The sequence below is a fragment of the Vigna umbellata genome, chromosome 3 (genome assembly GCF_029865625.1).
Source record: "Vigna umbellata cultivar VRB3 chromosome 3, Vumbellata_1.0, whole genome shotgun sequence".
Classification (NCBI taxonomy): Eukaryota; Viridiplantae; Streptophyta; class Magnoliopsida; order Fabales; family Fabaceae; genus Vigna; species Vigna umbellata.
In genome coordinates this window covers 46,639,489-46,651,670 of record NC_142167.1, presented here as the reverse complement: position 1 = coordinate 46,651,670, position 12,182 = coordinate 46,639,489, and the positions used below count along the sequence as shown (strand labels likewise).

The window sequence follows — 12,182 nt, the reverse complement described above, 5'->3', positions numbered from 1 at the left end:
CGTTTAATTAACATGTATGCAGTCTCATTTTGAATTGTTTATTTGACATGTATATAAATTGGTTTTGAAAATACTGTTTTGAAAATCTGTGGAAACTCATGAATTTGATTCAAAAGAGGTGTGTAGGCTTGAGTTTGGATTCAATTGTTTGTGTTTGCAATTCTACAAGGATGAATCTACTAGGCTACAAGATATCATTTGAGAAACAGAACACATCAATAAGAAATGGTTAGTTAGTTAGTTTTGTATATTCACAGTGCTATGAGTAGCAGAAGATATTTGCAGTTTGATAAATGGTTTCGGTGGTAGTTGTATTTTTAAAATCATGTAAAGATGCTATGGTTCTTGTGGCCACAAATGTATTTCTTAAAATTTTAAAATTTATGTCAAAGTAAGAAAAGAACATTAGCATTGAACAAGACTGGCAAAAAACAATTATTCAACAATGGAAATACACACAATAGGAATTACATGTGGTTAATAAAATAAATTTAGTTGAACCACAAATTTATTGACAGATTTGAACCATTTTGCAAAAGGAATAAACTTTGTTGTGCTTGGAAACAAGTCATTATTTTTTTTGCCAAGTACCCAAAATTCAACATACCTGCCATATATTAAATAAGTATATTTTTTGTTCACAAGCTAGATATATTAGAGACAGATGCAAAGCTTTACACGATGTAAGAATTTAACATGAAAGGAGCTATTGATCACAAGTTAGAATACTCATCACCTGCCATATATCTTTTCTTAACAATCTCTTATATATGCAATGGGTAATTCTTAGAGATGGACAAAGTGTAGTGTAATATAAAAATTTATACTTAACTATAAACAACTAAAATAGTTCAGACGAACTGAAGTAGTTCACTTATAATGTAAACTATTTTTTAATTTACTTATAGTGTAGTTTAATAAATTGGTGTTACATGACACCTTCTAAAGTATACCTCATTGTTTAGCCTGTTCAAATAATCAACACAAACTTATTATCGGTAAGATTTTCGTTGGAGCTGGAAAAACTAAAAATTAGGAATTACGAGAAAAAGACTGAAGAATCTGTATTAAAAATATAAAAGGTTTAGTTTTTTTAAACTTAACTTAAAGGTAAAATAATTAGCTTTCAATAAAAATAAATTATTTTTTTAAGTATGATATAATACAGTTAACAATAATTTAGTATAGTTAAGTTATTTTTGACAAACCTTACTTAAAAGATTTTAGATAATCCTGATTGTAAAATATTAAATATATCTTCTAATACATTTCTATTTCTTAGAAAATTTCTTTAAATCTTTTTTATATAATGAAAATCACACATAATAAATCTTACATATTTTTCATTATTTTTTCAAGAAATAACCGTCATATATAATTTGTTTATATTTTAATAACTATTTTATATATCATTTAGATAAAATAATTCTCTTAAATAATTAATAAATCTTAAATACCTTTTAAATAAAAAAAATCTCTTAAATAATTAATAAATCTTAAATACCTTGAATATATATTTCTTAATTATTGTAATTTTCTAATATCTTATATAAGTTGTAAGTAGTGTATATATTTTTTAATAAAATATATTTTATATAATTATTTTAAATAATATTTTATAATTGAATTACCTATATAAAGAATCAAAATTTAGATTTAAGTGAAATAATGTTTATCAATTTGACATGTTTTAAGAATAATTAATTAATATTTTATCTGAATGCATAAAAACAAATAAGTTTCATACACTTAAATAAATTTAACAACTTTTATATATGTGTGTGTCTTTGATATATAATTTAGAATCATCTCACTTAAGGATGATTTTAATTTTACTACATCAATTAGAACTCCAATTAAAATAATTTCAAATGGATCAAAAACTTTAAAAGAACAACAAAATGATTTGGATTGCAACCACGTAAGAAAAATTATATGTAAAACAAAGTGTGTTCGTTTTTATTTTCAATTTAGAAATAATAAGAGCCCATTTGTGTATATTAGATTGGAAGAGAAAGTCCAACTTAAGAAAATTAAGAAATTTCATCATGTAAACATATAATTACATAATTAAATTTAAATTTGAAGAATTATAAAATGTAATACTGCTCATATTTAAGTTTTTTTTAATGGTCCTTATATTTGTATTTGTACGATAATCTTAGTTAAGTTTTCGTATTTGTAATTATTTTAATTAGATGATAATATTTGTAAAATTTTACTATTTGTTAAGTTGTTTCATACGCCGTTAAAATTTAGGTTTAATGTCTCGGTAGGTCCCTATTTTCGGCGTGAATCTCAAATAGGTTCCTTTTCTTTTCGGCGTCTCAATTGGGTCCCCATTTTTGTAAAATTGTAACAATTAGGGGTCTGCCGTCAAATTAAACAAACGGCCGTTTAATTGTTTGTTACGTGGCATGAACAGTGTTTTCAGTAATCACACGTGACATGATTCCCATCTCACACTGACTTTGTATCAAACACCTTCTCTTCAACCTTGCCACGTCAGCCCTATCATCTTCCACCCACTGAAACCCTAACCCTAGCCGCCACTGCCGTTCCGCTTCCGCCGCTCCCGCCAATGCCGCAAGTCGTCACCACGGCCAGAATATCATCTCCTTCCTTTCTCGCCGGCGCATCAACGGACCACCACGGTGCCTCAACCAAGACCGCCGCCACCTTCCTTCTCCTTCGCGCAAGGGTTCGAAGCCACCACGACCGCCATCTGCGAGTTCGTCTTCGCATCACCAACATCTCGCCGCCGTCGCACAAAGTCACAGTCCTCTTCTCCACCACCATCAACCACGCCAGCCGTCGCGACACCACTCTTCTCACACGCAAATCATCGAACACGCACCAGCCACCGCAACCTTCATCGCGCCTCTCCTCCATTGACGAAAGCTTGGCACAACCATCTTCATCTTCTCCATTCTCAGAACCCAATCGCACCTTCATCTCGGATCATCACCTCGCGATCTTCACCAACCATGCCGCGACCACCACTAACCTCCCTCACCTCGCGAGCTTCCTCGCCGTTGCCCAACCTCCATGGCAGCCATCACACGCCACCGCACCTTCCCGCTCTACAATCGAACCTGCATAAAAACCATACCTGCAAAGAAGAACCCAACAATCACAAATGGCGCACTGTTAGGCGCAGGACCCATGGCTTCCTCAAGCGAAACATGTTCGGGTTCATCTTCTCTACTTCAGAACTCCGGTTGTGTGTGAGAAGAAGAGGGGAAGATGAAGTGGGAATTACCACTGTGCCCTTTCTCTAAAGCTGACCATGCCACGTGATAAACAATTAAACGGCCGTTTGTCCAATTTGACGTAGGCCTTTAATTGTTACAATTTTACAAAAATGGGGACCCAATTGAGACGCCAAAAAGAAAAAGGACCTATTTGAGATTCACGCCGAAAATAGGGACCTACCGAGACATTAAACCTAAAATTTTTTAACGTGGAATTTCTTTTATGAACAATTTATGACATGTCACAAATTTAATTGAAAATAGGATTAAGAGTCTTCGTGATCCTCCAACACATGGTCGAAGTCGGCTTCGGATTCTGCAAGCACCATTGAAATTGCCGGCGAGAGGGAATTTAAATTATCAGAAACTTAAATTTAATCAAACCTATTAAAATTCAAAGATTAGGGATTTCTAATTATTTCTCTTCCAAATGTTGATTCACTCTTCCAAAGGCTGATTCACTCTCAATTAGCCCTGATCAGAAACGTTTTCCCCCTCAGTCTTCTGTTTTGGGTCAGTATAGGATTCTCGTGAGGGTTTCCTTCCTCCTTCTCTTCCTGGTTCGAGCTCGCCACACCTGGACTCATGAAGGGGATGACGGCGTTGCGTTGGGTGTTCGGATGGGCTCTTCGACGCTCAAGGAGATATTCTTCTTGCCCCTCTTCTCTGTTTCTGATTCGACGTTGCAGGGAACTCTCCTTCTCTCAATTCTAGTTCGAGGTGCAAGGAGGGAGGCTCCCTTCTCTTCCCGTTCTCGGTTTTGGTTCGGTTCACGCAGGGAGGGGAGGCGTTTTCGGCCCAGGCGTGATTCTATCTCCATGACGTTAGGGGTCTGTCCTCCGACGTCTCCGCAGCGAGCGTTCCTGTTTGACGGCGAGGTTGTGGAGGAGAAGATCGAGGCTTGCGTCTTGTGGCGTGGTGGCCTTCGTTTCTCAGCGTCTTCGTGGTGACGGAGCTTGTGGTGGTGCATTACGTTTCGGGGTTTCTGTGCTTGCGATTTGATCTTGTAATTTCGGAGCTAGGGTTTTGAATTAGGAAATTTGGATTTCTGATGCTCATGTTTTGGGTTTGGGTTATCGTTGGTGGTGCTTGATTCTTCGTGTTTTGGTCTCACGAACTGGGGGTTAGGGTTTGCAATCTGTTCTTGCAAATCGGGGGTTTTGGGGTTAGGGTTTGTAATCTGTTCTTGAAAATCGGAGTTTCTGATCTTGTTTGGGAATTCTCTTGTAGGTGCTCTGTTCTTATTTTCCGGCCTTGAGCTTTTCAACTTGATCATCCAAAACTCCTTCCTGCGCGTTAGAAATTACCTGAAGAAATCTCTAATCTAAACAATTAAATAATAGGTTTAATACATTTGGTCCTTATTTTTAGGGGTTTGGTTCAAAATGATCCTACCTTTTGAAAAAGTTCAGTAAGGCTCCATATTTTGTTTAAAAATGTTCAATTTGGTTCTTTTCATGGACGACATTAAAAACATAACGGTGTTGATGCCACTATGACCACATCTGAGTGAGATGTTTTGTTGGATGATTACGTGACACTGTGAAGTGAAGTGAGTTGGTGGAAATATTTTAAAAAAATAAAATGACTTAATTTGGATGGTAGGTTTAAGTGTGTGTTAAAGCAAAATTACCCTTATCTAAGACTGATTTGGGCATTTCTGGATAACACATTGTGCTGCAAGTGGTTTTGGCTGAGGATTCCTTCAAAGTAAAATTATTTGAACACTAAAATACTCAAATATAACTAATCACTAAATTATCCGAACACTAGAATGATATCTAATACTAGAACTAGACCTATTACTAGAGTAATACCGAGCATTATGACCAGACTGAAAACTATATTTAAACCAAATTCTAAATAATACTGAATACTAGTGTAATAAGGAACACAAATGTAAGACCGAACGCTAGTGTACTACGGAACACTAGTGTAAGACCGAACGCTAGTGTACTACGGAACACTAGTGTAAGACTGAATGCTAGTGTACTACGGAACACTAGTGTAAAACCGAACACAAGAAAATACCGAGCGGTCAACACAGAACCCTCAACAAAACTACGTAATTTTGTAGAATGACTACAAATTATGATAAAAATTAAGTTTACCTAAAATCTACTCATTCTTCCTAACTTTTGATACTCCAGTCTTGTATCCTATAACTTACCCAGATTCTTCATACCAACCATACTCATACCAAACCCAGATTACCCAGATTCACCAACCTAATTCCTCCCAATCCACTCGGCCACTTACTCATAATTATGCAGAAACATATCCATCACAATCATAATACTTAATTATCCAAACCATTATCACACAATACATAATCATTCCATTATACATACATGTAGAATCAGCAAACACTATTTTCATACATCATTCAAAAATTAGTTAAATTAACTAGTTTCCCTTACCTTTTTGACCGAACAAAACGTTTAACTTTTTCAAAAATTGCTTTCTCACCAAAAAATCCTATGAACACCTATACTTCACCGATTGGTGAGAAAAGACCACCCAACAGACCAGAAATGAAGTTAGAAAGAAGAAAAGAGGATTGAAGTATACATGCAACCAGCAGAACTATCTTGCATGTGACAAAACTTTTCCAGAATTCACAAAAACTTAAGAAACGAAACTTACCCGTTCAAAACACAAACTTGATCGGTGAAAGAAGAAGTCCTTTACATCAAGATCACATAGACACAATCTGATTGTAGATCAGATGAAGTGAGATGAATAAATTTTTAGAGAGAAAGAGAAAAGAAAACTAATTTTTTGGAGAAAAGGAATACATGCAGAAAGTGACACGAAATTTTAAAACTTTTGTATACTACCGTCAAAACCAATCGGCCCAATTGCATGCATACACCTTTCCTCCTCTACACAGTCCTTACAAAAAGCAATTAAAGCTTAATAAATCTGGTAATTCCTTACAGGGGTTAGTTTTATATTTACGGCAGTATAAAAGTTGTATTCAAGTGAGGAGGGGGTCGACAATAGAAAATATGGTTGGAGGTTATAATAAATTATGTTTAAGGTTGAAATAGATTGTTACGTTCGAATTGAAACAAATAGAACAGGGGTGTGAGTTTATCTAGCAAATGTGTGGTAATACAAATATAAGAACTTCCTGTTCATCATTTACAACGATAGAAGCTTGTTTCTATTCTCCAAAACCTAAACTCTTTCATTTTCTTTAGTGATTTTCAAGGATACAATCTAGTTAGAAAATAGAGAACAATGGTAAGTTATTTTTTATATTTTTACTTCAAATTCTTTTGGAACTAGGAAATAGAGAATAATGGGTATAATTATTTAGTTTACTTGAGTTGGTAATATTTTACTGTTATACGGTTGGTTACCAATTGGCAATGGACATGTTACAACATGCCAGTGGATATGATTTTAAGTATGATTATAGTAATTTTATTTATGCATCCAAAGAACTCGCTTCTTTTTCAGTCCTCTAATATGGCAGCTCCTCAGTGTATTAAATAAGAATATTTTTTTTCTTTTTCACAAGCTAGATAATAGAGACAGATGCAAAGCTTTACATGATGTAAGAATCTAACACGAAAGGAGCTATTGATCACTAGCTAGAATAGTCATCACCTGTCATATATCTTTTCTTAACAATCTCTTACGCAAATATTAGTCATTCTTAGGCGTGTTCACGAGTAAGATAAGTTCGAAATTTATTGGCAAAACTTAAACTTGAACTAATCACATTAATTTGGGTTAGTTTAATTGAATTTTTTTTATTATATGCCTTATGTTATACTTAACATTCGCAATAAATAACTATAGCTATTTGTAAAAGTATGATAAAATAATATATATGTTATGAAGTCTTTTTAACTATTGATAACTTTCACTTTTTGAGAACAATTTATTTAAATACACACCTTATTTTTAACTGTTATGAAGCTACATTTTTTTTCTCAATGCCAGCTTAAAGATGCATCATTTTAAGGGTTATAATCTCTGGGGGTATCAATTCAATATACTTTGGGGATGACAACATATTCTTGAGCTGCAAGAAGAAGGGATTCCATCATCAAGCTGTTGACAACTTATTCTTTTTTTTTTTCACAATACGAATGACATTTTTTTTTATTTTTCAATCTACTGAGATAAACTTCAAAATAAAAGCACTTTGCTTGTATAATTACTATGCTCGTTATATTCCAAACACCCAGCATAAGTTAGTTAAAGTACATATAAAATTCTTTCACACCAAATTATTGTTCACTCGTTGCCTCTCCTCTCCATATCACCAACCTTTCACTCAATCTAGCGCTCGTTCCTCCCAATGGCCGAAGCTTTGCTGGGATTTGTGCTTCAAAATTTGGGATCTTTTGTTGAATACAACCTTGCAACTTGATGGGGTTGATCAACAGACTCAAACTTTCCAGCAACCTCACCGCAATCCGTGCTGTCCTCAGAGATGCCGAGAGAAAGCAAATGACAAATCATGCTGTGAAGGATTGGCTGCAGAAACTCACAGATGCAGCATATGTGTTGGATGAATGTTCAATTCACTTCACAAATATTTGATGGCTTTCATAAAGTATGAAATTTTAAATTTTCTCTGAAAGGAATAGATTATTTTAAAATCTCTTCTCAATAAATTTATGAAACAAAACTAAATTATGATTATAATCCAGTAAAAGAATGTAAATCTTTATCTTTTAACTGTACATGATAAAGAGGCCATTCAAGCATCACAAAAGTTTGTCGGTAAAGGCTGTAGCATCTCAACCATTCATTTAAAGCAGACAAACAAAAGTCAATTTATTTATTCCTTTTTCTGCCACCACTTTCCTCTCTCTGCTCAATTATTTTGCATAAAAGCAACGCCACTTAATTAAATTCCTTTCAAATCACCACACCAAATATTGCTCTCCATTTCACCAACCTTTCCTTCAATCCATCGCTCGTTCCTCCCAATGGCCGAAGCTTTGTTGGGCTCTGTGATTGAAAATTTGGGATCTTTTGTTCAAGATCAACTTGGAACTTACTTGGGTGTTGAACAACAAATTCAGAAGCTTTCCAACAACCTCATCGCAATTCGTGCTGTCCTCAGAGACGCTGAGAGAAAGCAAATAACAAGTGAAGTCCTCAAGAATTGGCTGCAGAAACTTACAGATGCAGCATATGTCTTAGATGATATATTGGATGAATGTTCGATTCACTTCACAAAGATGCACTCTGATGATGGACATACTTCATGCCTATCCCGTCTCCATCCTAATGACATTCTCTTTCGTTTCAATATTGAAAAGAGGATGAAAGACATCACACAAAGATTTCATGACATTCATGAAGAAAAGATCAGGTTTAATTTAGAACATGGTGTCACAGAGGTGCAAAGAGTGGATGATTGTTGGCGCCAAACTAGCTCTGACATTACAGAACCCGTAGTTTATGGCAGAGACCACGATCGAGAGCAAATTGTGAAGTTTCTTCTGGAAAACGCTAGTAACAGTGAAGAGCTCTCTATCTTTCTCATAGTTGGTATGGGTGGACTTGGAAAAACAACATTAGCCAAGCAGGTTTTCAATGATCACAGGGTATGCAAACATTTTGACTTGCCAATTTGGGTTTGTGTTTCTGATGATTTCAACACCATGACAATACTACAATCCATGATAGAATGCATCACCGGACAAAATCCCAATCTCAATAGCTTAGAAGCAATGCGGAAAAAGGTTGAAGACGTGTTGCATGGGAAGAGGTATTTACTTGTTCTTGATGATGTGTGGAATGAAGACCCAGAGAAATGGGAGCAGTTGAAGGGAAAGTTGCAGTGCGCAAGGGCAGCAAAAGGAGCTACCATTTTAGTCACTACTCGACTCGAGGAAGTTGCTTCCACCATGCAGACGCATCCTGCTTACCGTTTGAAAGAATTGCCAGGAGACGAAAGTTGGTCGTTGTTCAAATACCATGCGTTTGGACCAAACCGAGAAGAAATGGAAGAGCTCGTGGCAATTGGCAAAGAGATCGTGAGAAACTGCATTGGTTTGCCGCTTGCCATAAAAACACTGGGAAGCCTCTTGCGTGATCAAAGTGAGGTAAGACAGTGGATATATGTAAAGGAAAGTAGTTCTAAGACAAATGAGGAAAATTCTATTACGCGTGCTTTGAAACTTAGCTATTCTAATTTGGAGTTGTCATTGCGGAGATGCTTTTCTTTTTGTGCAATTTTCCCCAAAGATTTTGAAATAGACAAGGAAGAATTGATTCATCTCTGGATGGCTAATGGGTTTATTGAAAGTGAAAGAAACATAGAAGTGGAGGATGTTGGAAATAAAGTGTGGAATAAATTATACAGTAGATCATTTTTTCAGGAAGCAAAGTGTGATGAGTTTGGTATGGTCAAAAGTTTCAAGATGCATGATCTATTTCATGATCTTGCCCAGTCTATTATGGGTGAAGAATGTGCGGCTTTTGTGGAAGGAATTCCGTTGTCAAGTAGAGTTCACTATTCAACCTTGTTATCTTCTAATGTTTCTTTTGGAGGATTCAAGCATGCTTTCAAGAAAGTTGAATCCCTGCGAACTTTTCTTGATTTGCGGACTTCTTATGTTCTTGATGTTGCCCCGGTGCCATCAAACCATTCTCTCCGAGCATTATGCACAAGGTCTTCTTTGTTGTCCCCACTCAATGTTTTAACACATTTGAGATATTTGAGTTTGAATTGTTTCGGTAAAGCAAACTTAAATAACTTAATTTGTCAAATGCGGAAATTGCAAATTTTGAAATTGAAACATTCAGTAGAACTTCATGGACTGCCCAAAAACTTGACGCAATTACAAGATCTAAGACATATTGTGATGGATTATTGTGATTCAGTAGTAGAGACGCTTCCCAAAATTAGCAAGTTAAGGCATTTAAGAACACTAAGCGTTTTCGTGGTGGGTTCAAAGCCAGGGTGTGGCTTAGCAGAGTTGCATGGCTTAAATCTGGGAGGCAGGCTAAGTATCAGAGGCCTTGAGAACGTTCCGAATGAATGGGATGCTAAACAAGCAAATTTGATTGGTAAGGACTTGAATATCCTGCAGTTGTCATGGGATGGTAATGCTAATCCAAAAGGTAGTGATGTAAGTGTGGAGAGAGTATTGGAAGCCCTAGAACCTCCCTCAACTCTCAAGAGTTTTGGGATGAATGGATATGAAGGAAGACAGCTACCCAGTTGGATGAGAAGTTCTCTAGTTTTGAGAGACTTGGTGGAAGTTACACTCTCCGACTGTGACAACTGTGAGGAGCTTCCCCCACTTGGTAAACTACCACACTTGAAAAGGCTAGAGGTGAGTGGAATAAAAAATGTGAAGTGCATAGATGGTGAGACATATGACGGCGTGGAGGAGAAGGCATTTCCATCGTTGGAGGAACTGATTGTTTATAATTTACCAAATTTGGAGAGGTTGTTGAGGGATGAAGGAGTAGAGGTGCTCCCTCGTCTTTCCCAATTAAGAATTGAAGGTGTCTTGAACTTTAAAGTCCCACGTCTTCCTTGTGTTGAAAAACTTAGTGTTGAAAGGATTGGCGAAGCGGCTTCCTTCATGGAAGTTGTGGGGAATATGGCTTGTCTAAAGACCTTGAGCATTATTGGCGATAAAGGAGTGGTGGTATTACCCGTCGAATTCAGCAGGTTGGGTGCACTACAGGAACTATACATTGGAGCATGGTATGATGTAGAGTATTTTCCAGAACACATACTGGAAGGTCTAACTTCTCTTCGAAGTTTGTCCATTCGAAGCTGTAGGAAATTGAAATCGTTGTCTGAAGGTGTGCGACATTTGGCTCGTCTTGAGAGGTTGATGATCGGTGGTTGTCCAGAGCTGGTGGCTCTACCAAGCAATATGAGTCAACTAACTGCCCTGCGGGAGGTTTCAATCAAGCATTGCTGCAGATTACCAGATGGCTTACAACGTGTCCCCTCCCTACGAGTTTTATATATATTCGATTGCACGTGTACTTCATTGCCGGACTGGGTGGGAGACATGACTACTCTTGAACAATTAAGCATTTTGTTTTGTGAGGAGTTGAGGTCACTGCCGAGTAGCATTCAACATCTCACCAACTTGTCTCATTTAAGTATACGGATGTCCTCATCTGCAGGAGCGGTGCAAGAGGGAAACAGGAGAGGATTGGCAATACATAAACCACATTCCGCAATTGGGACTATATCCATGATGATATCACCTTATCTCCCTATTGTGTCAGTCTGTTCTTCAAAATTGTGTGGCCTGTTGCGCAGTGTATATATTGAATAATAAAACAACGTTTCAGTATTGTTTGTGCTCACATGAAGTAGTAAAAGGAAATCAATTTTTTTATATGCAATTTCTAGGTGATATAATGTCTGCTATAAAATCATTTGTATTCTATCTTTAACCTCTCTTATCTGGATTGCATGTGTGATGCTATGAATAAGCTTGGCAGTGATTCAAATAGATCAATCCTCTGGTTTGCATTATTCTTACCATTTTTCTATGCTTTTGTTCTATATGTAGTCATTGGTGGTACCTTCCAAAGAGAATTCAAATTTTTTATCAGCTATTGCGTTGTATGTGCCCCAAATTTGTATAAAATTTTTATTTTGAATTTTCTTAACCTCAAATATTGTTTACTGAATTTGTTTAAGATCAAATATTGCTTTTGAAATTAGCTTACCTTTTTATGTCATGGGTGTTTGTGTTATTTTCTTCTTTTACTATGATCATCGTTATTTGGTGTCAGTAAATGAGGAATTAGGTGCTGAGCCAGCAAAAGATAGTGGTGATGATACAGCTGGTTAGATTTTAGTTCTGTATTTCTTTACCTATTATTTTTTGAAAGAAAAAAAAACACTCTATTGTTGTTGCTCTTTTCAATTTATGTCTTTGGGATGTATATGAATTCAATTTTAGTTACAGT

At 36.1% G+C, this 12,182-nt stretch overlaps 1 pseudogene; it reads left to right on the top strand.

Moving 5' to 3' along the window:
* The first annotated feature begins 8,133 nt into the window (after positions 1-8,133).
* Positions 8,134-11,570, top strand: LOC148202719 (putative disease resistance protein RGA4; annotated as a pseudogene).
* The last annotated feature ends 612 nt before the right edge of the window (positions 11,571-12,182 follow it).